This window comes from Mirounga leonina, unplaced genomic scaffold (assembly GCF_011800145.1).
Source record: "Mirounga leonina isolate KUSES-001 unplaced genomic scaffold, KU_Mleo_1.0 Mir_92, whole genome shotgun sequence".
Classification (NCBI taxonomy): Eukaryota; Metazoa; Chordata; class Mammalia; order Carnivora; family Phocidae; genus Mirounga; species Mirounga leonina.
The window spans coordinates 20,510,038-20,536,565 of record NW_023270852.1 but is presented as its reverse complement, the minus strand read 5'-3'; positions in this window follow the sequence as shown (position 1 = coordinate 20,536,565).

Below are 26,528 nucleotides of genomic sequence, written 5' to 3'. Positions count from 1 at the left end.
CTTGCCAAATCAACTACAAAGAAGCCCAAACTTATTTTCCCATTCCCTACTCAAGCAAAAGGAGAAAAAAAAATGACCCATTTAAGATTGGAATAATACTATATTCCCCCCAACTCACAGATGAATAGATCTGTAATGAAGTGCAATTTTCCTCAGAAAATAAACTCCAACGAATGGAAAATTGGGGTTACGGTGCATGCACTGTGAAGTAATAGTCACTTAAGTATTGAATACAGCCAAAGGACAATTTGAAAAGATGAAGGACATTCAAGCAAGAAACTAGAAATCTGGCAAAGGTGAAAGGGGGTCCACTGGAAACTTTATTGAACAGCGATTGCAAGTGTAACAGTGAAATAATTATTCAGTTCTGCAAGATGGAAGGGGTTGACAGGGCAAAGTGCATCCTGGTTCATGTCTAGACAATAGGTATGTATAGGCCATGGTCCAATGGGTGACTTCACAGGAGTAAAATAAAACAAACAAACAAAAAACAAAACAAAACAAAATAACAATGAATTGATTAAAATAGAAGCAAGAAGCTTCAAAAATTAACCCAGCACAGAAAATGAAAAATCAAAACAAATTCTGGCTCCAAATGTACATATTTAGGGTTTTCAAACGCTCTGAAAACACTTTATTTTTAGATCATGTATTCATGCAAACCAGATTTATTAAATACAGTACTTACCATGTCCCAGGCATAGGAACTTGTTAGGGTCAGCAAGGAAGAAAATGGATGAGGTGTCTTTGCTCATGGAGCTTCAAACTAATAACTTTCACCTGATTCCAATGAAACACACCATACTTTGTTTCTGAGATTATTAGTGTAGGTTGAACCATAATAAACTGTCATTTTTGTAGGTCAAAAACATTTGAGTATTGACAATTTTAAAGGTACAGCCTAATATTATCCTATAACCTTTGTTTGAATGGTGGAGACCTTTTAAGTAAATGTTCTTTGCTCTAAGAATATTTTTCCCTCCTAACCAGCATTTTCTTGTTTTAAAAAATGAATCAACTTTATTATTGCCCCCCAAGACTCACTTGAAATCTCCAAATTAAATACTATTTCATGTTATAGGGGATGTAACTGTGGTCACCTTCATCTGCTACGGGATCAATATGCTATAGCACACACTTCCTAGAGTTAATCACTCAATTGAAATTCCTTGTGTCAGGCAGTTTTAGAAGTCTTGGTGATTCCTTAAATCCAGAATAGCACCCCCATTCCTATATAGCTTTACTCTGTAAGGAAACCTTTCACTGAGATTCTATAAATTTTATTCTGGAGTAATTCCATCTTTCCTATGTCTGAGACCAAGACCTTTACTCTTAGCTGTTGGGATATACCTCTTATTCATTATGTTGAATGGGTTGGGTCCTCAATTAATGGGTCATATATTAGTATGTTTGGGTTGTACCCCTCCCCCATCCCCTAACTACAACTGCCAAGCTATTTCTCTAATACAATGGTATGGTACCAGACCAGCTGTATTAGCATCAGCTGTGCAAACACCAAGCTCCACCCCAAACCTACTAAATAAGACACTGGGGCTAGGGCCTAATCATTCTGTTTGGCAAGCCCTCCAGGTAATCCGTTTTTATTTATTTATTTATAAAGATTTTTTTTTTAAATTTATTTATTTGAGACAGAGAGAACAAGAGAGAGAGAGCACATGAGAGGGGGGAGGGTCAGAGGGAGAATCAGGTTCCTTGCTGAGCAGGGAGCCCGATGTGAGACTTGATCCAGGGACTCCAGGATCATGACCTGAGCGGAAGGCAGTCGCTTAACCAACTCAGCCACCCAGGCGCCCAGCCCTCCAGGTAATTCTGATGCAGCACTTAAGTTCGAGAACAACTGATCTAAAGCAGTAGTTCTCAGTCTTGACTACATACTGGGATCAGCTTAGAGGATACCAGTAAGTATTGATACCTGCGTCCTAACCCTGGTCTTATTGGTAGGGGTGCCAGGTAGGTTTATTAAATAAGCTCTCCAGATGTTACTAATGAATAGCTAACATTGAAAAGCACTGGTTTACCAAAGTTAATAGTTTTCACATAGTTTCTGAGATTGCTACCGGTGAAGTCAGGCACTAGGCTTATCTTGGGAGATGAGGTTAGAAGGTACAGAAATAGGTTAGGGAATTTAGGTAAATTGTTCAATCCTTAACCCCGTTTCTTTACATGCTTTACAGACATGTGTAGATGAAGCAGATGAAATGCATTCTATATGCATCTACCAATGTGGGACTTAATTTCTCAGCTGTTCAGAGACTTTGCCATATGGCCGCCACACTACTACTCCCTTCCCCTTATGAAGGCCTGAATTACTATAACTCCTCGCTTCCCTTTATCTCCTGCTATCTGCAACTTTTTGACTCCCCTCTGACCTCCTCCTTCCTTTTGCATCTTGGAAATCCTCAAGTCTCTAGCATAGACCATGGGCATGGGACACAATTATTTTCTCCCTTCACTAATTTATCCCCTTGTAAAGGAAGGGGAGAAACTTTGATTGTAAGGTTGGAAGATGTGGGGAGGACCTAGTAATGACCGTGACTCTGGATCAAAGTTAGGCAGGATTGAGCAACTGAGTATTGCCCAATAGATCTAGGTCAGGTGGGAACAGAAATCCACCCTAGCTCTGAGAACCAAATGATATTAAAGGTGGTAGGGGTGCAACTGGGATGGTGGGTTAAGAGGTGTATGTAAGGAATTCCCTTCTCTAATTATACAAAATATCTTGGGGTTGGCAGGATAGGGTTTTTCTTGGTGGAAAAGGCACCTTTAGGTCAGGGAGGCTCTGGTAGCGACTTACTTGGGTTTTCTTCTTTCTGAATTTTGTGTTCTTTCCAGATAACTAACAGTGCATAGGTCGAACAACTACAAATTAAATGTAATTATTTATATTCTCCCTGCTTTAGATATTATTTTACTGCAAAATATCTTTCTCCTTAATCTGTTCTACCACCATATTTGTGATATTTTAGTGTATTTGCGATGTTTCATGTGTCAGTTTGCCCTTTTCCAAAGTCTAAATTGTTGTCTTTTTCCTTTGAATGCATTGGATTGGGGGGAAGGGTCTTTGGATCACATAGGGTTAGACTGGGGGAAGTCTTCTGTACTAAGAGAAGTCAGATTCTGCAGGAGGGGAGAGAGGGAAGGCTCTAGCTTAGATTTGGAAATGTGACACTCTTAACGTGGAATCACCCATGTAACCATCGGGAAATTGAAAGGCTGAATTTTTAATATTCCTTGGTTCAGTCTTGGAATGAAGTTCATGGTTTGGGCTGGAATGAGAGGGTGGAGGAAGGGTGGGGAGAGCACAGAAGAACAAATGAATATGCATGAAATGTAATTTTGAGGCCATTTTATAGTATCTAGTAAATTAACCCTTCCAGTGAATTAGAATGGAATAATCCAAGTCTTTCCCCGGTGTGAACCATTTACTTTTTTTTTTTTAATTTTTTTATTCTTATGTTAATCCCCATACATTACATCATTAGTTTTAGATGTAGTGTTCCATGATTCATTGTTTGTGCATAACACCCAGTGCTCCATGCAGAATGTGCCCTCTTTAATACCCATCACCAGGCTAACCCATCCTCCCACCCCCATCCCCTCTAGAACCCTCAGTTTGTTTTTCAGAGTCCATCGTCTCTCATGGTTCGTCTACCCTCCGATTCCCCCCCCTTCATTCTTCCCCTCCTGCTACCTTCTTCTTCTTCTTCTTCTTTTTTTTCTTAACATATATTGCATTATTTGTTTCAGAGGTACAGATCTGAGATTCAACAGTCTTGCACAATTCACAGCGCTTACCAGAGCACATACCCTCCCCAGTGTCTATCACCCAGTCACCCCATCCCTCCCACCCCACCCCCCACTCCAGCAACCCTCAGTTTGTTTCCTGCGATTAAGAATTCCTCATATCAGTGAGGTCATATGATACATGTCTTTCTCTGTTTGACTTATTTTGCTCAACATAATACCCTCCAGTTCCATCCACGTCGTTGCAAATGGCAAGATCTCATTCCTTTTGATGGCTGCATAATATTCCATTGTACAAATATACCACATCTTCTTTATCCATTCATCTGTCGATGGACATCTTGGCTCTTTCCACAGTTTGGCTATTGTGGACATTGCTGCTATAAACATCGGGGTGCACGTACCCTTTCGGATCCCTACTTTTGTATCTTTGGGACCAAGTTTACCGATCAATGAGAACGGCAGAACCATTTATTTTCTCTCAAGGTTAGTATGTTTAACATGGATAAAATAACCTTTTCTCTTTGCTTTCTTAAGTCTTTAATCTCGTGAAAAGCCTTTGCTCAGAGAACCCTTTCAGTCTGAATTGGGTTGACAGAATAGATAGAAGGGACTCTAAATGGTCTTTTTTTTTTTTTTACCCTTTCAAAAGCATAAGAGTCCCAGCTTGCAAAAATTAAGCAGCCAAGAATATTTGATGCTTCATTTTGAAATGTCAGAACTTACATAAACCTTTCCCGAAGTAACTATAGGTTTTTGCCCTAGACATATCATAGACTTTTTATTACTGAAAAGTGACAACTCTTTCTTTTCAGTGAAGCTACATCCTCTAACTACCACCTAATTCCTCATAATTTGCCATCTTTACCCTGGGGATACCAAACTTCAAAGAATGGAAAGGTATCAAAGGTCAGGATAAATGTTTATAGGAACCTTAAAAAAAAAAAAAAAAAAAAAAAACTGTTGCTGAGGGCACCTGGGTGGCACAGTCAGTTGAGTGTCTGACTTTGGCTCAGGTCATGATCTTGGGGTCCTGGGATGGAGCACCACATTGGGCTCCCGGCCCAGCGGGGAGTCTGCTTGTCCCTCTGCCCCTCCCCTGCTAGTGTTTTCTCTCTCTCAAATAAATTAAAACAAACAAACTGTTGCCAAATAGCTTTAAGCTTCAGCAGTTGTGATTCATCAGTTTCTTGGGAGTGGACATTTTAAGCATGGATGCCTTAAGTAGGAATAGTTTGTACCAAATGAAGAGAATTTTCGATAGCAGGCAAGCTTGGATTTACAGACGTGTGTAGATGAAGCAGATGAAATACTTTGGCACTGATGGGAATGTTGAGCTTTCAATTTTCTCTGTGCTGTGTTGTTTTTATTGTTCTCATTAAACACATTATTAGTAGACAGTTTTTATATTTATATTTACCAATGACTACAAATTGGCATTTATTCAAGCACGAGATTTGACAGGCACTTATTAGGGAGTCTTCATATCTATCACTGTTAACATTTATGTAAGGTTCTCCAAGGCTCTGTTTTAAGCAAGTATTCTTCAACATTTGTTTGGATTCGCTGACAGTAATAGCTAATAATAATGGTAGTGAGGTGCCAGGCATTTTTTTTTTTTTTGTATTATTTCTAATCCGTCCAACAATCCTGAAATTTAGATGTTACAATCTCCATTTTAAGATGAGGAAGCTGAGTTTGAAAAGTAACTTGGCCTATGTCGAAGACATGCCATCTGGAAAAAGAAGTGAGGATTCAAACCTGGGTCCATGTAGAGACAAATCCCTGCTTTTTATCAGCATCTTAATGTTCTCAGGCATCAGTGCGATCATTATTCCAGGAAAAGTTAAACTTCATTGAGAGCCAGTCACATTTTGTCACTTGCGGAGCCCGTGGACGTTAGACCGTGAGCTCCATTAAAGTAGGACTGTGTCTCTTTGGCCCTTACATATTTCCTGTATCCAGCAGTATGCCTGGAGCCCAGTGACTATGCAGTAAACATGTTTTAATGAGTGAATAAATAAGGGAATAAATTGGCTTCGATATCTGTCGATAAAGAAGGTATAGGATTCAGCAAGGGCTGGATTCCCAACTCTGCTTCATAGCTTCTTAGCTGAATAAACTTGGAAAAGACACTCAACTCTGCTAAATCTCAGTTGTCTCATCTGCATAAAAAGGAACGGTTTAGAAGATCAGTTGAAAGATGAATGTAAAAACATTTAGTAAATTCAGTGTAAATATTAATTGCTGTAGCTGCAATGTAAATTGCAAAGCCCTGGAAAATGATTTCTTATCTAGAATGGAGATTAAATCCTTCCATCTGTTTTTTTGGTGCCTAAAATCTGGCAATAATTTTCACATATTTTTGACTTTTTATCTTGTTCCACTTTAAGAAATATCTTCTATGTCAAAACCCAGCTCATACATATGTGAAATTATAATTAAAACTAAAGCAATATTGCCATGAAACAATATTTAAATCTACATTATGCATGCTGATGTTCTGTGTTCTCTTCTGTTTTATTTTATTCAAATAAATTATTGTTTATAACCCACTAAATTGATTTTAGGATCCACTTAGTTGAAAGCCACTTTTTTTTTTTAAGATTTTATTTATTTATTTGAGACAGAGAGAATGAGAGAGAGAGCATGAGAGGGGGGAGGGTCAGAGGGAGAAGCAGACTCCCTGCCGAGCAGGGAGCCCGATGCAGGACTCGACCCCGGGACTCCAGGATCATGACCTGAGCTGAAGGCATTCGCTCAACCGACTGAGCCACCCAGGCGCCCCTGAAAGCCACATTTTGAAAAATACTGTCTTAGGGGGAAGTATCACACTGATTTTAAATTCTCATGCTTTAAGACTTTTTTTTTTTTTTTTTTTGGTAGTAAGACTCTGACTAAAAGGGTGGTGTCAGAATCTGAGGGGGAGGCAGAAGTATGTGTATGTGTGTGTGTGCGTGTGCGTGTGTGCATGTGCATATGTGCTTGTATGTGTTTGTTGTTGGGGGTGACAATGATGTAGAAGCAGGACTAATTAGAGACAGTCTGTCTGTCTATCTATCTATCTATCTTAGTCTGTGCAGGCTGCTGTAACAGGATGCCATAGACTGGGTGGCTTAAAAAGCAAACATTTATTTCTCACAGTTCTGGAGGATGGGAAATCTAACATCAAGGCACCAGGAAATTCACTGTCTGGCAAGGGTCCACTTCCTAGTTCACAGAGAGCATATCTCCTTGCTGTATCCTCACATAATGGAAGGGGTGAGAAAGCTCTCTAGGGTTTCCTGATACTAATCTCATTCATGAGGATTCCACCCTTATGACTTTATCATCTCCTAAAGGCCCCACTTCCTAATACTGTGGGTTAAGATCTCAATATATGAACTGGGGGGTGGGGGGTGCAGACATTTAGTCCGTAATCTGTCTTTCCATCTATCCATCTATCCTTCTGTCTATTTCCATTTATTTAGGTCTACTGACCTATCTAGCTACTACTTATTCTATAAATAGCTCTATAAATAAATGAGTATAATGCTCAGGTAGGTTTCTTTAAGATCCATCTTAGAATGGTTTCTATGAGTCTCCTACAGTCAATGACCATACAGACTTCTGATGAGATGAAAAGTACCTCTGATAATGTGTAAATGCTGACAGTGACAGATAATAAGTGAATAGTGACAATCTATAAGGTGGTATTTTTTTAAAAATTGAGTTTAGAATTTTCCGCAATCTGTTACATCAAACATGTGCCACCTATTTATTTATTTATTTATTTATTTATTTGTTTATTTATTTATTTATTTATTTTGTGCCACCTATTTTAAACTGAATAGAATACATTAAACTGTTTATAAGAGTTAAATATGTTAATGGTCATTTAACTTAAGTAACCTTATAAGTATTGGGGGATTTATTTCTTAAACATGCAAAAATATGAAGATATGTAAAAGTGAACATAGTTGAGCTATGAACAATGTGTAAGAAATTTAAACCATAAAAGAGATATATTATATGAAAGTACCATAATTTATTTAACCAGCTTTTTATTGATGAGCATTTAGGCTTTTTCTAATCTTTTTATATTGTGAATTTTACTGCAATGAATAACTATATATCACTCATTTCATTTACATGTAAGTAATATGTATTTTTTCTTTTTTGTTAAATATTGCAAAACTGTCCTTTAGAGAGGTTGTATGAATTTCATTCTCACCAAGAATATGAATGCCTGCTTCGCTGTATGCTCAACACTAAATTCTCAAAATTTTCTGGTTTTGGCAATTGAATAGATTAAAAATGGCAAGTCAGTGTAATTTAATTTGATTTTTTGGTTTGTTTTTCTTCTGGATGAGACTGAACGTTTTTCCATGTGTTTCAGAATCATTTGCATTCTCTTTTATGTGAACTCTCTGTTTATAATCCTTTTCCCATTATTCTATGGGCTTTTGGTAGTTTTTTCTCATTTCTTTATTTAATATATATTGAAGCCTTGTTGAAGCCAGCAGTCTATTTTTTTTTTTCCTGTGATGGGTTGAAAATATGTTCATATTCATCTCTTTATTTTGCGTAGTGATTTTTGCCACGCGGTTATGCAGTTGAACAATGTTTTAATGGCTTCTGAGTTTTGCATTCTTCTTATAAATGCCTTTTCCTACACGATATTATTTTTAAACATCCCAAGTTTTCTATTGATTCCTTTGTGGTTTCATTCTCAAAGGAATATTTTTAAGTGTTTGATGCTTTTGATCTGGTATTATGAGTGAGGCATAGATCTAATAATATCCTATCTATCAAGTTGTTGCAGAACTTTTTGCTAAATAGTTTGTGTTTTCTTTACTTATTTGTAATTACTTTCTTTATCATACACCAAACTCCAATACATATTTGAGCCTATTTCTAGACTTTCTAATCTGAGTCATTGACTTTTTATTTATTTGCTGGCATCACACTGCTTTATTAATTGAAGCTATAGAATGGCCTTCAATATTTGGTGGCATTATATATCTGAAGCACCAATCTATTTTTTCAATTTTCCAAATGATTCTTGCTTGTTTTTTCATATGAAGTTTATATATTAATTAGCTTGTTTCCTTCCCACCAAAGAAAAAGTTGGGTTTCAATGGTATTTGTCTCATGATGAATTGATGGAATAACTTAGGGAGACCAAGTGTCACTATAATATTGAATCTTCCTATTCAGACTTTTTGTTCTAATCATCTTTGGGTACCTCAGGAGCACTTAAAATTTATCTTTGTATGGATCTTGGCACTTCTTGTTGGATTTATTTCTAAGTATTTTATCTTTTTTATTGCTGTTCTGAATGGGATTTTTTATTTTATTGTGTCCTTTAGCTGGATGTTGTTTGCATATAGAAGGCTATTACTTTATGTATAAGAAAAAATCTGTGCCTAGAACTTTACAAAAGTTCTTTTATTATTGGTAGTAGTTTTGCAGACCATTCTGAGTTTCCAAGTGTACAATCATATATTATTGACTTCTTCCGAATTTATACTATAGCTCTGCAGCCAGTTCTCTAATTTGTTGACTGATACTTTCAAAAATACTAAATAGAAATTTTGATTATACATATCATTTGTTCTTAGGATTCTTCATCTGTTTCTCTTAAGTATGATGTTCTTTGAATTTGAGATAGATATGATTTATAATGTCAGTGAAATATTTGTATTTCTTATTTATTTTTAATAAATTTTTTCAAAGGGCATTTTAGCATTGAGAGAAATGCCTGTGTTTTTTCTTATTTTATCAATATGATAAATTATAATACATTTATTAATGTTGACATATACCTATATTTCTGGAATGATATCCCTTAAGCCAACAATTGTTGGGTTTGATATCAAGGTAGACTTGCTTCATGAAAATAATGTGGGTTATTTCCTTCTTTTTCCATGCTTTAAAACCTTGGAAATGTTACTGAACTTATTTCTTAACAGTATTAAGTCCTTATCTTACCACTGGCATCCTTTCCAAATGGTCAGGAGTCCTTCCTGACCATTCTGTGCCTATGTGGTTAGGTATTTTGATGATTATCCTAATTGCTGTCATTGTAAAACTGTACTGAGAGAGAACTTTGGGAAGGAGTATAGAGAAGAGCCTAAGAATTTCAATGGAGCACTTTACTGGTGGGAAATCCCTTCATTCCTCAGAGTGACATCCAACAAAATGAGGAATTTGGAATGGATCTCCTGCACTTCCTTTCCCCTGCTGAAATAATACCAATATAACAGCAGTGTAATTTCTGCTGGTGACTGGGAGGAATTTCTGCAGATTTTAAGGTTTTCCCTGTACAAAGTCTAGGCTAAAATGGATTTCCTAAGGTTTCCGGTCGCATTTAAGAACCTTATATATATATATTCAGGTACAAGAATTCTTCCCTATATTGCTTGAATTAATGTCTGTAAAGCAACTACCACAGTGCCCGATACATGGTAAGTGCTCCAGAAATATTAGACATCATTATATTACTGGTGCCATTATGATGTCCTTTGGTTTTCACTAAATTCTTGTAAATAAAGCTGAATAAATTATAACTCCCAGTTACTAAAAGGTCTTGCTTGGAGCGCACATTTAGAATGTGGCAGCACTAGATTGCCAGTTAAGAAGCTTTCACCCTGAGACCAAAGTTTTTCTCACTGTTACATATTTCTAAGTCGAGGGCTACATACATGAACGGAGACATTCACTAATTTACCAATCTCTAACCGAGACTTTTAAAGCATTTTCTTAGCTTATGGATGTGGGCAGTAAATCCACTAGTTGTAAGCTCTCCCTCTGACTTTATCACTAATCGAAATAAAAATAATTTTATGTCACATTAAAGTTGTTAACATATATCCTGAGATACCATTTATGCTCACCACTATTTTGAAATTACACTAGCTATCAGACCTGCTGCTTGAACTTTCTATTTAATACACTAATAGATATTTATAATTTTTTTCAATATAATTAGTTTTTTGCAATGCTATGTACCTATCTTGTGCACTTAAATTATTATTATGGGAAAGGAGTCCATGGGCTTTATCAGACAGTCAGTGAGGTTAAGTGTACAAAAACAGTGAAGAACCCCTGGTAAACTCTTCTGTGATTGTATGACCCTCTTATCCTAGTCTGTATCTTTAACTACGTCTTAGAAGGGACATATCATTGTGGGATGAATGTTCCACCATCTCATTCAAAGGAAATTTGAGACGTCCACACCTGATAGTAGCTGGCACTGAATTCAGTGAATTCTTTAGCTGGCAGAATAACCAGATGGATTTTAATTGCCCAGTGAAGGGATAATTTTCCCCAAGAAATCCCATGCATGCCAGTGCAGCCCTGTGAGCTAGTCACAAGGCTCCTCCTCTGCCACCCTTTTCAGCCTCCTGCAAACGGTGCTTTTCAAAGTGATCCCGTGACAGCATTGAGTGAAATTTAGTAAATGTCTTTGCTCAGTTGGGGTAGAAGTGAAATAAATAGCCAGCGCGCTAGGGAAAAGCCACAGACAATGCTCTCTCACTGCTCAGTGTGCTCATCAGCTCACACACAGCGCTTCCGCTGAATGAATTGTGCTAAATCTAATCTGATGCCTCCCCCTGGGGAGATGAGGGAGAATGTAGGGATGATCAGAGGGTTGATGGATTGGGATATATTCCCTCTTCCTTTAGAAGGCCAACGTTTCCCTTCAACATAGTCCTGGTATGCTTTATGTTCCTTGCATTTGGACTGATTTTTGATGTTCTGGTAGTCAAAACCATGTTTATCAGATTTTTGAAATTTTAGGATACAGGAAGAGTACTAATATATAGGAAATGTTTATATAAAGGAGTCACATTATTATCACACGGGAAAGGACCAAGAGCCATTATTTTCCATCATCTAAGGCTTAATCCAATGGATTAAATTTTTAATTTTTTTGAAAATGAATAGAAATATCATTTCTTGGGATCTATTTAGGCATTTCTATTTACTAATGTGTTTATATCCTTTATTTTATTTAATCTTTATGATCACTCATTATTCCCATTTCATATAGGAAGAAATTGAGTTTCAGAGTAGTTAAATAATTTAGTCAAGGTCATACAACTATCAAGGAACAGAGGAGTTGTGCCTTTATTAGTGTATTCACTAATAAACTCTTATCTTTCCAACATTAACCTTTATAGATTATACCTGCACAAAATTTTCATAAAAGAGAAAAATACATATTTGAGGGTATAATCTTGGAATGCTTTTTGAACTAGATCTAACAGAGATGAGTTAGGGTTGCATCAGTACAAGTAAAGAAGGTTTTTAAAAAGAGAACAATACTCCTAGAAGCTTTTCCCAGCAATAACAATAACAAAGCAAAGTTTCCCATTTTAACCTTAAAACAAGTATTCCACTTTGCTTGTAAGTTTCTATTCATACCTCAGTCAAATTAAATTGGTTTTTCCACATAGCAATTTGGAGAAATATCAGGTCCATTGGGATCAAGTGAAAAACAGATGTGAAATAATATGCATTTTTCATGTGCCCCCAAGGGTTGTGACATTTCCAATTTAGTGACACTCTGGGGTAAGGAAAACACGTCTCTGAACATGAAACCGAAGCTCTCAGTCCCACACTTTGGTTGCTGGGATGAGCTTATTTAGGTAGGTGGAGAACTTTTCTGAATATCTTGTGTGGAAATTTGCAAAGCTTGGACCTTTTTATACAATTGATCATTTACGACAGCCAGTTATTTTCTTGCTTGGGGAAAAGCTGGCTTTTAAAAATACTGCAACATTAACTCACTTACTTACCCATACCTACCTGTATAAATAACGTTATGCTGTCAGGGAGTTCGGCGTAACAAATCCTATTTCAGCTTTTCCTCAAATACAGGTATTAATAAAACAGAATGATGCTAAGATATCCAGATCATCTTTCTTACATAGCTGGTATAAGATTCATTCAGTCATTTATTAAAAACAAAATTACCATGGGGCCCCCGCACATGTATCTAGACATTTTGGAGGGCAGAGGGAGATTCTGATAAAGCTTTTAATGCAAACTATTAATCTTTCAGTTTTGTGTTTGTTGTGTTCTCTGTTTTTTGTTTGTTTGTTTACTTGTTTTAACTATTAAACACAAACATATTAACTCACTACTGGCCTCTAGTCCTTTGGGGGACTCTGTGCATGTTAGGTACTAATTGAGAATACAGCTGTGAGTAAGAACTGAAGAGCAAGGTGTTTGAAACAATTATATACATATCCTTTCACTACTTTCATTGAGGATAATGGAAGTAATAATTACTTTTTATAATTAATACTGTCCCTGGTTCCTGTTGGGAATTATACAGTCCCTCCCCTGTCAAATGCCAGGATAACCATAACTTCTACTCTCTAGGCCTAATCAGCCATATATGAGCAGCATAGTGATTGGCCACAAAGGAGTTTAAGGAAGTACCATTGAGGTTCATGTCTACGTGGGTAATTCTATGGATCAGGGACAGAACTAAGTATGTCACTTGTATAATTATTTGAAGGTGACCTATTGAGAAGGAGCTGGGCTGTTGGTAAAGGGATGAAGGACTTTTATTTTTTTCCATAGGAAAGGAATAAGTGGATAGTAATTGCCTTTCTATTCCATCTGGGCATCTGAACCTACTTTGGGAGGAAACTAAATGTCCCATGTCTCTTGTACAGTAAAACAGCTTAACATTTGCTTTTCGGCTCTCTTATTGAGCTCTCTGAAAGATGTCAATTGCTCAGCAACCTCGTTGTAAGAACTGGAGTTTTGTGTTTTTTTTTAAGTCACACAAAAAAATTAAATATCTACAATTTAATTATTTCTATTTATCTCTTCATCTGGGTTATGTGATATGAAGGATTTGATAGTTAATATGTTACCTAAAATTAATTTTTACCATGATATTATAAAAGAGCTATCAATTTTATTTCTGTTTATGAATGAAGAAACAGATGTTTGTTGAAGTCATGTGACTTGTTCAAAGATATTAACTTTAACTCCAAAATTTTGGTGGTCCTTATACTAAAATTAACAGAATCTTACCATGATTCTTATTCAATAAATGACTCCTAAACTTATGAGACATTTCATGTTGAATCTTCTCTCCTTAGCCTGTCGGCCTCTACAGGGCATTCATAAAGTCCTCATCTGACAATGGTTCTGTCTGTTTTTCAAGGGATAACTTGAAATCCAAATATTTAGAAGAATTTGAAAGGGCCTACTTTGTCATTTGTCAAGAACAAGAGTCAGCAACCATTTTCTGTAAAGGGCCAGAGAATAAATACTTTTGGATTTGCCTGCAAATCTTTCCTCCTCTGCTTCTCAGAGTCTGTCCTTTCAGACCCGTTGTGTCAGTTCATATCACAAATCCCTCAGGAACCAAGCAGAAAAAGAAAATCTCTTCTGAGGGTAATGGGAAGGGCTATATTGGTGATCACAGTGTGCCTTGCTCAAGCTAGAGGAGGAAATGGGGCAGGGGATAAGGGAAATGCAGTGAATACATTAGCACATTGAATTTTAGTTTGTCAAAAAGCAATTATAAAATAATTTCTGTATTTCTTACTATGGAGATTATAAAATGTAGGAGAGACAAAAAACTACATGAAGTCTTGCTCAGATTAAGCTCTTTGAGGAGATCGTATAATGAAAAGGGTATGTGGTAGATAGGAGAGATCTAGGTTCTAGGTCTGGCTTATGCATTAAATACCCAGCCCATCTTGGATAAGCTGTTTTCTTCCCTGGACTCCAATACCCCATCTGTTAAACAATGATGTTGGATTAGATGAACTCTAGTTCCTCCACAGTCTCTTTTTGTCAAAAACAGAAGAAATACAGGGGCACCTAGGTGGCTTGTGAGGTCAAGTGTCCAACTATTAATTTCAGCTCAGGTCATGATCTGAGGGTTGGTGCCAAGTGTGGAGCCTACTTAGGATTCTCTCTCTCTCTGCTACCCTGTTCGTGCTCACACTCTCTCTTTCTCAAAAACAAACAAATAACAACAAAAACCAGAAGAAATACCTTTTTTCCTTGTCATTTAGAATATTGGAAATCCACTTAAAGAAAAAAAAAGAATAGTATTATCAAGAAAAGTGAAACAGCAAGTTGTTGCTGAAATTCTATATATACACACTATTTTTCATCTCAGTTGCTAAAAAATTTACAATTGTTAATGGAGCAACTTGTGATGGGAGGTGAGGGATTTGCTATTATTGGAGCTATTCAAGGCAAGTCTAGACATGGCTATAACAGAGTCTGTAGAATTATGTGAACTCCCCTCTGGAGAGCTCCATGCAGGATGGGTAAGATACCCTGAGGCATGTCTTCCTATCTGCCTTTTATATCTAAGAACACATTACAGTCCTCAGATTGTTGATTATCTCTCCTTTAGTAGTTTGGCTTAAAGATGGCTTTGCCATCCTTTGCTATTCAGCTTCTGAAAATACTGGCCAAATACAATTAAAAAAAAATTAAGTTGGTTTCAAAAAATGAGATTGAATTCTCTTCATGGTTGATACCATATCCATTTATTTGACAAGATGGTTTCCTCATTTGTTTATTTAACAGCTATATCTTTGCACTTTCTCTGGCTCACAGTAGCAAAGAAGAGTGATACAGTCACTAATCTATCATGTCAAGAAGGGCAGGGGTTTTGTCTGTCTAGTTATGTGATCTCCCTATTGCAAGTTCTGATATATAGCAGGACTCAGAAAAATCTTTTGATTTTTCTTGCCTTGAAGAGTTACAAGATGGAAAAATTAGACTAATAATTGGTAATAATCCTAATGTCATGAGTTACTGTGAGATATGAGCAGTGAAAATTACATTCAAGATATAGAAATAGTTCAGAGGAACAGATGACTAATTCAGTTTTGACAAAGGCAATAATGAAAATTTCAAAGATGAGGTGATGGTGAGAGTAGGACTTTGAAAAATAAATAGGAGTTTTCCTGATGAACAAGCAGAGGGGATTGTTCTACACACATGAGAGAGCAGTGAGGTCAGTCAGCAGGTTGCCTGATGAGGTTTGGCACAGCAGGGGCATGAGAGTAGAGGAGGAGCATGCAAGGTTCTGGAGACATAGGTACCTGCCAGGTCTTAGACTAACAGCCAGGATAAGGAGGGGGAGGACATGATGATGCATATTTCTGCTATGAAGATCCCACTGGCTAGAGATTGAAAGATGGACTGGTGCTAAAGCTGTAAGATTCCAGTAAGTGAGTTAGATTGGTCCTGAAATAGCCCAAAGGAGATACAATGAGGTCCTGATAAGACACTGGTAGTGGCAACAGAGGCAGGGGAGAGAAATGAGACAATTCATTTCAACATTTCTGAGTTTCTAGAATTATTTTGTAGGTTATATATAGATGTGAGGGGGAAGAGTGCATAAGCTCATATCTTGATGACTTGTTAAAATTTTTCATACCCTCTATTTTCCTATATAGAATTTCAGTGGCCTCTACTTGCTGGGGAGATTTGGGGATGATACAGCTTGTTTTAAGCATATGCTTCTCTCAGTAACAGGGAACCATTAGAGGTTTGGGAGCAGGTAAATATGAGGATCAGAACTATATTTTCAAAAGAGAAATTAATAAAGCATTGAAATTAGTGGAGGGGCGGTGTTGGAGGTAGTCTCATCAAGTCTGTCTCCATGAATTTAGACCAGGTTAATGGAAACCTATAAATATTTAATGTGAGGTAAAATCCAAGTTTTGTGCGAACTAATTACTTATTCAGTCATGACATATTTAAAGAATCACTAGCCTAAAAATAGGAGGACCCAAGCTCACTCTGCAGGGGAATTTCCTTCTATTCAACAGATACTTAGTCCCCATTCACTAAAAGTCAAGGACTGCTGGTGTGGGATGGACTACCTTCTACAAATTCATATAGGATTAATGCAAGAAGAGAGTAAGTTAATTTTAAATTTATGATGAAGGATAGATTACAGTTGAAATAAGGGAAGGATGTCAACAAAGATAGACAGAAACATATTTGAACCTGTCTGCTAAACATAGAGTAGGTTAATGACATTTCCTTCTCTGGAGTGATAAACAAGAAAAAGCAAATGAGAAAAACCTATTATGCCAATTATGACTGCATTCATCCAGCTCATTGATATGCATTTAAACATAGTGGAGTTAAAAGGTAATTATCTAACTTACGAAAAATATTGCAATAGGAAAGTTTAAAATCTTTCAGGAAAAATAAGGAAAACTTTAGGGAGGCTGATTTTTTTCTGTAAAACATCAACATCTATGGTTAAGCGACTGCCTTCGGCTCAGGTCATGATCCTGGAGTCCCTGGATCGAGTCCCGCATTGGGCTCCCTGCTCGGCGGGGAGTCTGCTTCTCCCTCTGACCCTCCCCCCTCTCATGTGCTTGCTCTCTCTCATTCTCTCTCTCTCAAATAAATAAATAAAATCTTAAAAAAAAAAAAAAAATCAACATCTATTCTAGGATCTTATATTCTCTGTCACAGTTGTACCATCCAGTCCAAGGAAATTGATTTATAATAGAAATATATTGCATCAACTTTAATGCCGATTCCTCTTAGACCGGATTGTTTGCTACCCGTAAGTCTCATAGGATTTCATTTGATGAATTTGTTGTAGGGTTTTGGAATGAAAGATACCTGGAGGTCAACAAAGAACTAGGAATTGTGAGTCTTTGGGCTACTAAGTTATATTCTTTGGACTCAAAAGCCCTTATCAAAACAAAATAAAACAAAAGAAGAAGAAGAAAATTAGTAGTGATGCCTACTTTGAGTTATGGGAGAATAAAACAAGAGGACACCTGGTTAGTTAGTAAATAACCAAGAGGTTAGCAAGAAAGTTACCTTGTGGGCATTGAATCAATGTTGCAAAAATGGTGGCAGTAATGCTTTTAATATAAAAATTAACTGAATTCAGTGAACAAAAGAAATCCAGTTATACAAATGACAACTATACTATAAAAATAAATATTATACTTCAAACAGATGTGAATGTATGATTTTAGAATTATTATTCACATTTGAAAATAAAAATATTCACAAATATAGCCTAAGAGTTTAATAAGCATCAAGTTAGTCTTTTTTAGAGGCAAGTTTGTGATTGATAGAAAAGGAGTTATGAGAATTATTTAACACCACAGAAATTTCATGCATGTCTCCTAAAAAAAGTCTTCATTGGTTAGTTTAAAAGAAGGTTCTTATTCATATAGGTCCCTCCATGTTAAAATAAGTATTTGGCATCTCACTCATCCTTTACCATAGGTCTCCTCAATTCAGAGACCCTGTCTTCTCTGATGTAGTTATCTCCTGTATGTATCCCAGTGAATGAAAGTAATGTGGTAAATACTAATACGTTGACCTCCTCTAGGAACACAAAAACATATTTTACTTTTCCACCTTGAGGAGTGTGGAGAGAGTGGGGTTATCCAGTGGGCAAATTTTGGGAAACACACACACACAGAGAAGAAAAACCACTTGTGCAGCTAGAAATATTTTGAAAACTACTACATTAAGGCATTTAGAAATTTTTAATTTATATTTTGGTTTCTCATTGTTTTGACAAAAATGTGCTGAATGTCTAAAATATGCAAGATTTTGTACTTAACTATAAAGAATAAAAATTATCTACAGTTCTGATTTAATCATAAACAAGGCTCATGACTATTACTGCTTCTGTTACTATAACTACTATTAGTATTACCAAAATTTTTTATCATTGTATCACTCAGTCTTTAAGACCGCCCTAGATATTTGTTAAGTGGATACCTATCTGTTAAACCAGCAAAAGGAAACAAAATAAACATTTATGTCTTAGCCTGGGCTCTGGATAATTTTTGTTTTGTTTGTTTTGTTTTTAATTCTCATGAGAAATTGTAACCTGATTCACATTTAGGGTTCAAATTGCAGAACTTCTATAAGCTGGTAAATCAAATAAGAGTTGTCCAGTTTGGAAACATATGAGAGCAATTAACAAATCAAAAGTAAAATTTATCTAGAGGGAAATAATTTTATCTTGTTATTTCTACAGATTTTTTTTCTTTTCGACAAATGGAGCACAAGTGTAAATAAAAACGCACAATACAAATTACAAAACAGAAGGAAATTTTTAAAAAAGAGCAAGAGTCGGCATAAACAATAAGCAAAAGAGATTATCAAATTGAATGGATGGGTAAAAGCAGAATAGAAAAAAAAAAAGAAAAAACTAAAGTGAGAATTAGGAAATACAGAGGATAGATTGAACAGAATTACAGAGAATGTAGTACAAAGATTAAATGTAGAGAGATTAAGAAAGAATGGTTAAGAGACACGCAAGACAGAAGGAGATGGTCTAACATATATTTTATTGGAATTCCAGAAGTGGAGAATAGAGAGCAGGGAGAGGTAATAGCTAAAGTGTTAATGGTGGGTCATTTTCAAAATTGCTTAAAGACATGAATTTTGACTTCTAGGAAGTCCAATAAATCATATGCAGAATAAAAGAATTGCATAACAGGGAGCATTGTAGGGAAACTGAAATATACCAAACATAAATAAAATATATTAAAAGTAATCAAGAAAAGAGTCAGATCACTTAAAATAAAATGATAGTCTTAAACTTGACTTCCCATTAACACAACGGAAGTCAGAAGAGGAAAGTGGAATCTTCAAAGTGCCCCAAGGGGAGGGGGAAATTTTCAGAAGTTTAAGTATTATTCAGGAATAAGAATAAAATCAAAATTATGGGCAAACAAAAACAACATTTCCTACCTACAACATTTCAATAAATGCATTTCTAAAGGCTATATTTTAAATACAATTTAATGAATGCATTCTAGATGAATAATTCCAGAAAAAATATATGAGATACAAATAGAAATTGTGAGAAAAGGAAGTCAGTAAGTGACTCAATTGAAATTGACTGTATAAAATAATAAAAAAAAATATTACATTGGATGGGGACAGAAATTTAGAACCAACATACAGGAAGTGAATATCTAAAATGGAGAAGGTAGCAATAATGAGATTGAAGTATTATCACATCCTTCAATTTTTCTAGAGGATGTTGCAGCTACCAATTTATAACTTAAAATATGCATATTAAAAATACAAAAGTTAACTTCAAAAAGAATAGAAAAAAATTTATAGTTTTCTAACTGAGAGAGAGAAAAAATGAACTGTTATAAACAGTCCATCTAAAGGAAGGAGCAAAAGAGAAAAAAAAAAGCATAGGGAAAGCAGAACCAATAAAAAATGAAATATAATGTGGGAGCTGTAACTCCATATATACCAATAAGCAGGAAATGAGAACGTAAAGTGTCTTGTGTACTTAGCCAAGGTGTTATAATAGTTTTCCATGGAAAATAGGGAGTCAGTGAATCCTGCAGTTGTATCTCTTCCTATATAACCATGAGTTATTGGCAATGCTTTCTGATTCATCTGTGTATTCACATGAACAGCCACTTGCTGTGGTGAAGTGCCCCAGCACTACTAGAGACTTCCAATTTAAAAAGTTCTTTGAATGGTGATCAAGATACTTAGCTGGATTGACTGCTTCTTGAAGGAAAAAGCAATCTTTCTTTTGATCCTTATTTTTGAAATTGTCACCTGCAGAGTATATATAAGTTAATGAGTGATCGGGGCACCTGGGTGGCTCAGTCGTTAAGCATCTGCCTTCAGCTCAGGTCATGATCCCAGGGTCCTGGGATTGAGCCCCACATCGGGCTCCCTGCTCCGTGGGAAGCCTGCTTCTCCCTCTCCCACTCCCCCTGCTTGTGATCCTTCTCTCACTGTGTCTCTCTCTGTCAAATAAATAAATCTTAAAAGAAAAAAAAAAGTGAGTGATCTCTTCTTCTAAGATCTTATATATTTTATACTACGGAGTAAGTAAGAATTTCTGAAGGACTTGCACCAAGATTTTGACACCAAAAATATAGAAGTGCTATTAATAATGAGAGTAATACAATAGAACTAAAGCAAATTAACTTGCTTGAGCATTCACTGTATCTAAGACACTGTGTTAAACATCTAGTATGTCTTTTAATCCTCACATGTGCTTCATATGTAATATATACTTATTGGTCACATTTTATAGATGAGCAGCTATAGACCTTGAGAGACTGAATGTTTCTTTAAGGTTATACCTATGGAGTGGCTAAGCAGGAATTCAAACTCAGGCATTTTGACTTCAGAGTTTATTTTGCTATCCTTTTTCTCATGCCTTCCCAAACATACCCTTCAAGTTCAGTGAAAGTCCATTTGGCTGTTTTTATGTTGATGAAGTAAAGAACATTCAGACAATCAAAGAGAAATGGCATTTTATTTGCATTGTTGATGAGAACAACAGCAACAAAAAAACTAAGATCTGTTTAAAATGCACATATTCTGTTATTTACTTTGGATAGATTTGTGATTGTCATTAAAAGACAGCTCCTTTCTCGTTCAGCCCTCAGTTCTCTTTGGACACCACTCTTTACTAGGAGATAAAAGCAATGTTAAAAAGAAGCTCCCTATGAAAGATCAAGAGTGGCATTTAATCATTTAATCAACAATTATTTATTAGCAGCCTCTTCTGTGTGTGAAATGGTGTAGGCTCTGGAGAATATAATGATGAAGCTCCTCTCCTGAGGGGCTAAACTGATTGGCAGAGGAAAAGGAGGAAAGCAAGCAAGTCTACTACCTGACATGGAGTCAGCACTTAGTAAAATTTGCCTGGGAATGAATGAATGAGGAAAAAAGTGTTAGGGATGTATTAGTTTTGAAGGAATGCCTTATCAAAAAGTACCACAAATTGGATGACTTAAAACAACAGAAATTTATTTTCTCACAGTTACAGAGTCTAGAATCTTGAAATCAAGGTATATGCAACACCATCCTCCTTCTCAAGGCTCTAGGGGAGGATTGTTCTTTGTCTCTTCCCAGCTTCTGGTAGCTGCTGATAGTCCTTGGTTGGCTAATAGACGCATCACTCCTGTCTCTTCCTGTCATCGTGTAAGGATCTCCCTGTGTATCTATGTTTAAATTTCTTTTTAAATGGATGCTAGTCATTGGATTAGGTAGGGCCCATTTTTAAATTGGTATGAATTCATCTTAATTTGATTACCCGGCAAAGACTATTTGCAAATAAGATCACATTCACAGATAACAGGCATTAGAACACGAACATATCTTTTGGGAGGACATGACTCCATCCAAAACAAGGGGCTCTGAAAAAGTTTTGTAGAGGACAAGACCTTTCCCTGACTGCTTCTGTGTGTGTGTGTGTGTGTTTGTGCACACAAGCATGCACGTGTGTCTGTGTGTGTGTTTATGTGTATGGGAGGGCAGGGGACGACTTCCAAGAAAAGATGCAGCTTAGTTGACATTTGAAAAATAAGTAAGGTTATCCTAGGAAATGATAAGGAGGAGTAAAGCAGGCATTGCTGGTAGAGGGAAGCATCTGAGAAGCTGTATCTAGCAATGTCACTGTGAATCCTGGGTCTCAGCCCAAAAAAGTCACTAGTGTGTAAAAAGTACTAACCCACATTCTGTTGTTCTTTATTGTTACAGCTGATTCTCTTATGCCTGATTTTAAATTTAGTTTTTTCACATCTAGCAATCTGTATGTGAGGTTTATGGTGATGTGTTGGCATGAACATGAACCTCCTGTTCCAAGCCCTTGGTACTCTGCCTCAAGTTCTGAGAATCAGAAATGACCATGCTTGCACCATGCTAATAATGAAGAAACTTTCATGTTCAAAGTATCGATGTTACTTTCACTTTCATTGTTACTTATTAGTAATTGGGCCAAACTAAAATGAATTGTCTTTTGGTGGTTTTCAAGTGAGAAAACACTAAAAATGAATCACAAGTGCAAAATACACAAGATGAAGTACAGAATACTGCAACAACATCAAGCAATTAAGTTCCTAATATGGTTTATAATTATTATAATTTTGAACAACTGTCAGCCTTCATGTATGGATTTCAAACATCTTTGACCTGAATGGTCATGTCTTTGGTTAATGAGAGATTATAAATGTTGCCATAAATTCTACATTTAAAATATATAGGTTGTCTGTTCAACAATACAGATTTGGAATTGGTCAAGTAAATTATGAATAAATCTATGTTATGGAAGAGTAGTCCTCCATTAAAGAATGTTTTAAAGGAATAGCTAATAGCAAAATATAGGTGTAGAAGATGAAACTTAGGTAAATTTTACAGCTAGTCTGCACATTAGTTTCCTTGGTTGTAAGAATGTCATGACAACTGAAAATATTCAAACAATTAGTATATACACATATGGCAGAAAATATCCCACATACATGAATCTGTTTCCACCTGTGAACTCTCCTTATATAAAATTCAAATACACACATGCATACATATATTATGTATATATAAAAATAATATATATACACACAGGCATTTGTGCACATGTATGTATATATTTTTCTAAAATTTTGTGAAGTTGTTTATAAATATAGCTGAATATCCTCCATTGTGGATAATCAGAACAATAGAGAGGTTGGGACTAGAAATAGAAAGAAAAAGAAGGAAAAGGAAATGCAGATCAGGATCTGATTTCTTATACTTCTTCTAATCTGTAAAATGGGGTAATAATGATAGAACTTACTTTACAGGCTTGTGGAAATGATTAAATGAGTTAATGTGGGAAAAATGCTAAGAATGGTGCATGACACAAAGGAGGAATGTTAGACATTAGTGTTTGTTTTGATTATTATAATTTTGATTATCTTTTTGAAAAAAAAATTCTAGACTGATATTGCTATATATTGTAGTCTTTGTATATTCTGATGACATTTTCTCCAGAAATATTGGATCAATTTGAACTTCCATTAGCTATGTATGAGAATATTTGATAGGTGATACTCCCTTACTATTCTGTATTTTCTTCTTATCTTTTCAATTTTATTGGTGGAAATCATATTTAATTGTTTTAATCTATATTTTTGATTATTTATCAAACTGATATACTATGTAATGTTTATTGGCAACTAATAAGTCTTGGTTTACAAATTGCTGTTCCACATCTTGGCCTGTATTTCTGTCAGAATACAAAAATTTTCTATGATTTTTAGGAACTTTTTGTCAGTCACATAAAAAATTGATTATTACGTGTAATGAAATTTTTTTTCATTATTTGAGTTTCATTTTTATTTACAAAACTTTATTACAAAACTGAAAGATGTGCCCATATTAAACAGTAAGGTCAATCAGTATTTTCCTTTATTATTTGGGTTGTTTTTTCCCTTTGGTATGATTCTTATAACTGGACCTCCTCACCCCCAATATTGTAGAAATACAATTTCTATATATTCCAGAGTATCTGGGGGCTTAATTTTTTTTACATGTATATTTTTATTCAAAATGTATTGTGATGTATGTGAAAATTCAAGTCAATTTTTTTTCAAATTTGCATGAATCCATACATTGACAATGCTGTTCTTTACTGATTGACTAAAAATCTTGCCTTTATCACTTATTAGACCTCCAAATATAATTTTATTTTTAATTTTCTGTTGGATTTTATTACTATGCCAGTTCTTTACTAGTTCTCCTTATCTGTGTGCTGTTTTTGAAGCTCCTGTAAGTTAAGTACAGAGCAGAATATATAACTCTAAAGGCTGAGGTGCAACAGAGATTATGGTAGGTTAACACTGTCTCACTGTAATTTTTAAAAGCAGTTCACTTTATTGCAAGGAGACATGGTTTTTGAGGCATTTTTATGTTTTTAGCATTGCTTTGGTCTTGGTTTTATTTTTATTCCCTGAAGAGAAATTTTCATCTAAGTTAGCAAATGATGATTGAGTTTTGGAAAAATAGACAGGGGCATTACATTGACTCACAGCATCTGTTATGGTATACCTCTAACTTATGTTATTCATATTTAATGTTTTAATTGAATGGTAGAATATTTTTCTGTGTTAAGTAGATATTTCATCTCAATAGAACTTTATTTTTTTCTTCCCGCAGTAGATATTTTAATCTGAAAAGATACTTTTACATTTGGCTAAAGAGAGATAATTAAAACTTTCTTTAGAAAAGCAATATGGTAAGAATAATTCTATTCTATAGACTCCCAAATTATCATTTCTTATCTCAGTGAATTAGTCTTAGAAGCTTTTAATCTAATTGATCCTTAACCAAGTATAACACCACAGGATGATATTTTGTGTAACTGCCAGTGTGCATGGATTTAATTATGGATTTGCAAACAGCTTTAGATAAAATCATCTCTACCTGACCTATGCCTATTCTGGGTTTAAAGTAAGAAACATTTCAGTTAATTTAAATATATTAATCTGCGTTTGTATGTGTAGTGCATCTGTGTTCATGTACGTGTTCATGGACATTTTTTATTCTTTCTTCCATGTTTGCCTAGAGCTCCTGATATGTTTTTCAGTATGGTATCAATAAATCTATGTGTCAATAAATCTATGTGCCTGGAAAATAAGAGACCTGATCTCCATTTTAGCTACTCTCTTTCTCTGGGATTTATTTTCTTGAAATGTAAGAAGATTGGATATCTAGAACTCCAAACTCTGACATACTATGATTCTAAATTTAATAATGGTGAAATTTCTTTCAGAAATGAAATTGTTGTTACATTCTAGACTGTTTATGTCTTTCATATCTGGATCTGAGGTCTAGAACTCTTGAACAAAGTTTGTCTTGGTCATTTGCCTTTCCAGATATTAAGTCTAGAAATGTGTGTTGGGACTTTTGGTAAGTGGACACAAAAGATTAATTGACTCTGAATATATATATTCAAAATGTATGTACACCTTACTATAAGATTAGAAAGAAAATTTTAAAAATTGGAAATGCAAAAGACATCTGTTTATCATTGTTACAAGCTACATATATAATACATTATAAGAAAAAAAAAGAACGAAAACTAAATGTTTAAATATAGTTGCTATCACTGATTTATATATATATATATATATATATATAAAGTTCTGCTCTAAATTAAAAAGGACAGTATCTTCTACATAAAATTATTATAGGGGTTGAATAAAACAGCATATATAAAGTTCTAAGCATGGATTTTGACACAGAAGAAGAGTACTTCTTACTTTATTATTTATCTCTGCAACATCTTATTATAGAAAATGTTAAAAGCATACAGAATAGACCTAAGAGAATAGTGACCCCATGTATCCATCATTCAGCTTCAACAAGTATCAGGTTGTTTTGTCCCTCACCCAATGAGCATTATCTTGAAGCAAGTAGCAAACATCATAAAAATTGATCTATAAACATTTAAGTATGTTTCTCTGAATAATAAGTCCTTTTGTATAAAAACAACCCAAATAATATCATCACATTCAATTAGCAATAATCACTCAAGTTTAAACACAGTTTTCCACACTAGAGGAAAAAGTAAAAATGGAAGGGAAGATGATCATAAATCCCTGTTTCTTTTCATATTATGTGTATGAATGTATATATTTTTTCTTTCTGTTTTATTATGTTTTTGAAAGGGATGTTGTACCTGGATCTCAGAGCACGGGTCATTAATGAACCTAGAGCTGGAGGGATGTAAGATGGTGGAGGAGTAGGGTGACCCTAAGCCTGATACCTCATTCAAACACAGATAGATAAATATAAAATCATTCTGAGCACCTAAGAAATCAATCAGAAGTCTTAGAGAACAAAGCTGCACATCTAATGAGCCTAGAGCTTAAATACTTCCTGACTCTTAGGTGAGTCTCCTCCCTTTTCTACTCTAATATGTATATTTTAAGAACTGATAAATTTCCCACTGTAAATAAATATAGTTGATTCCA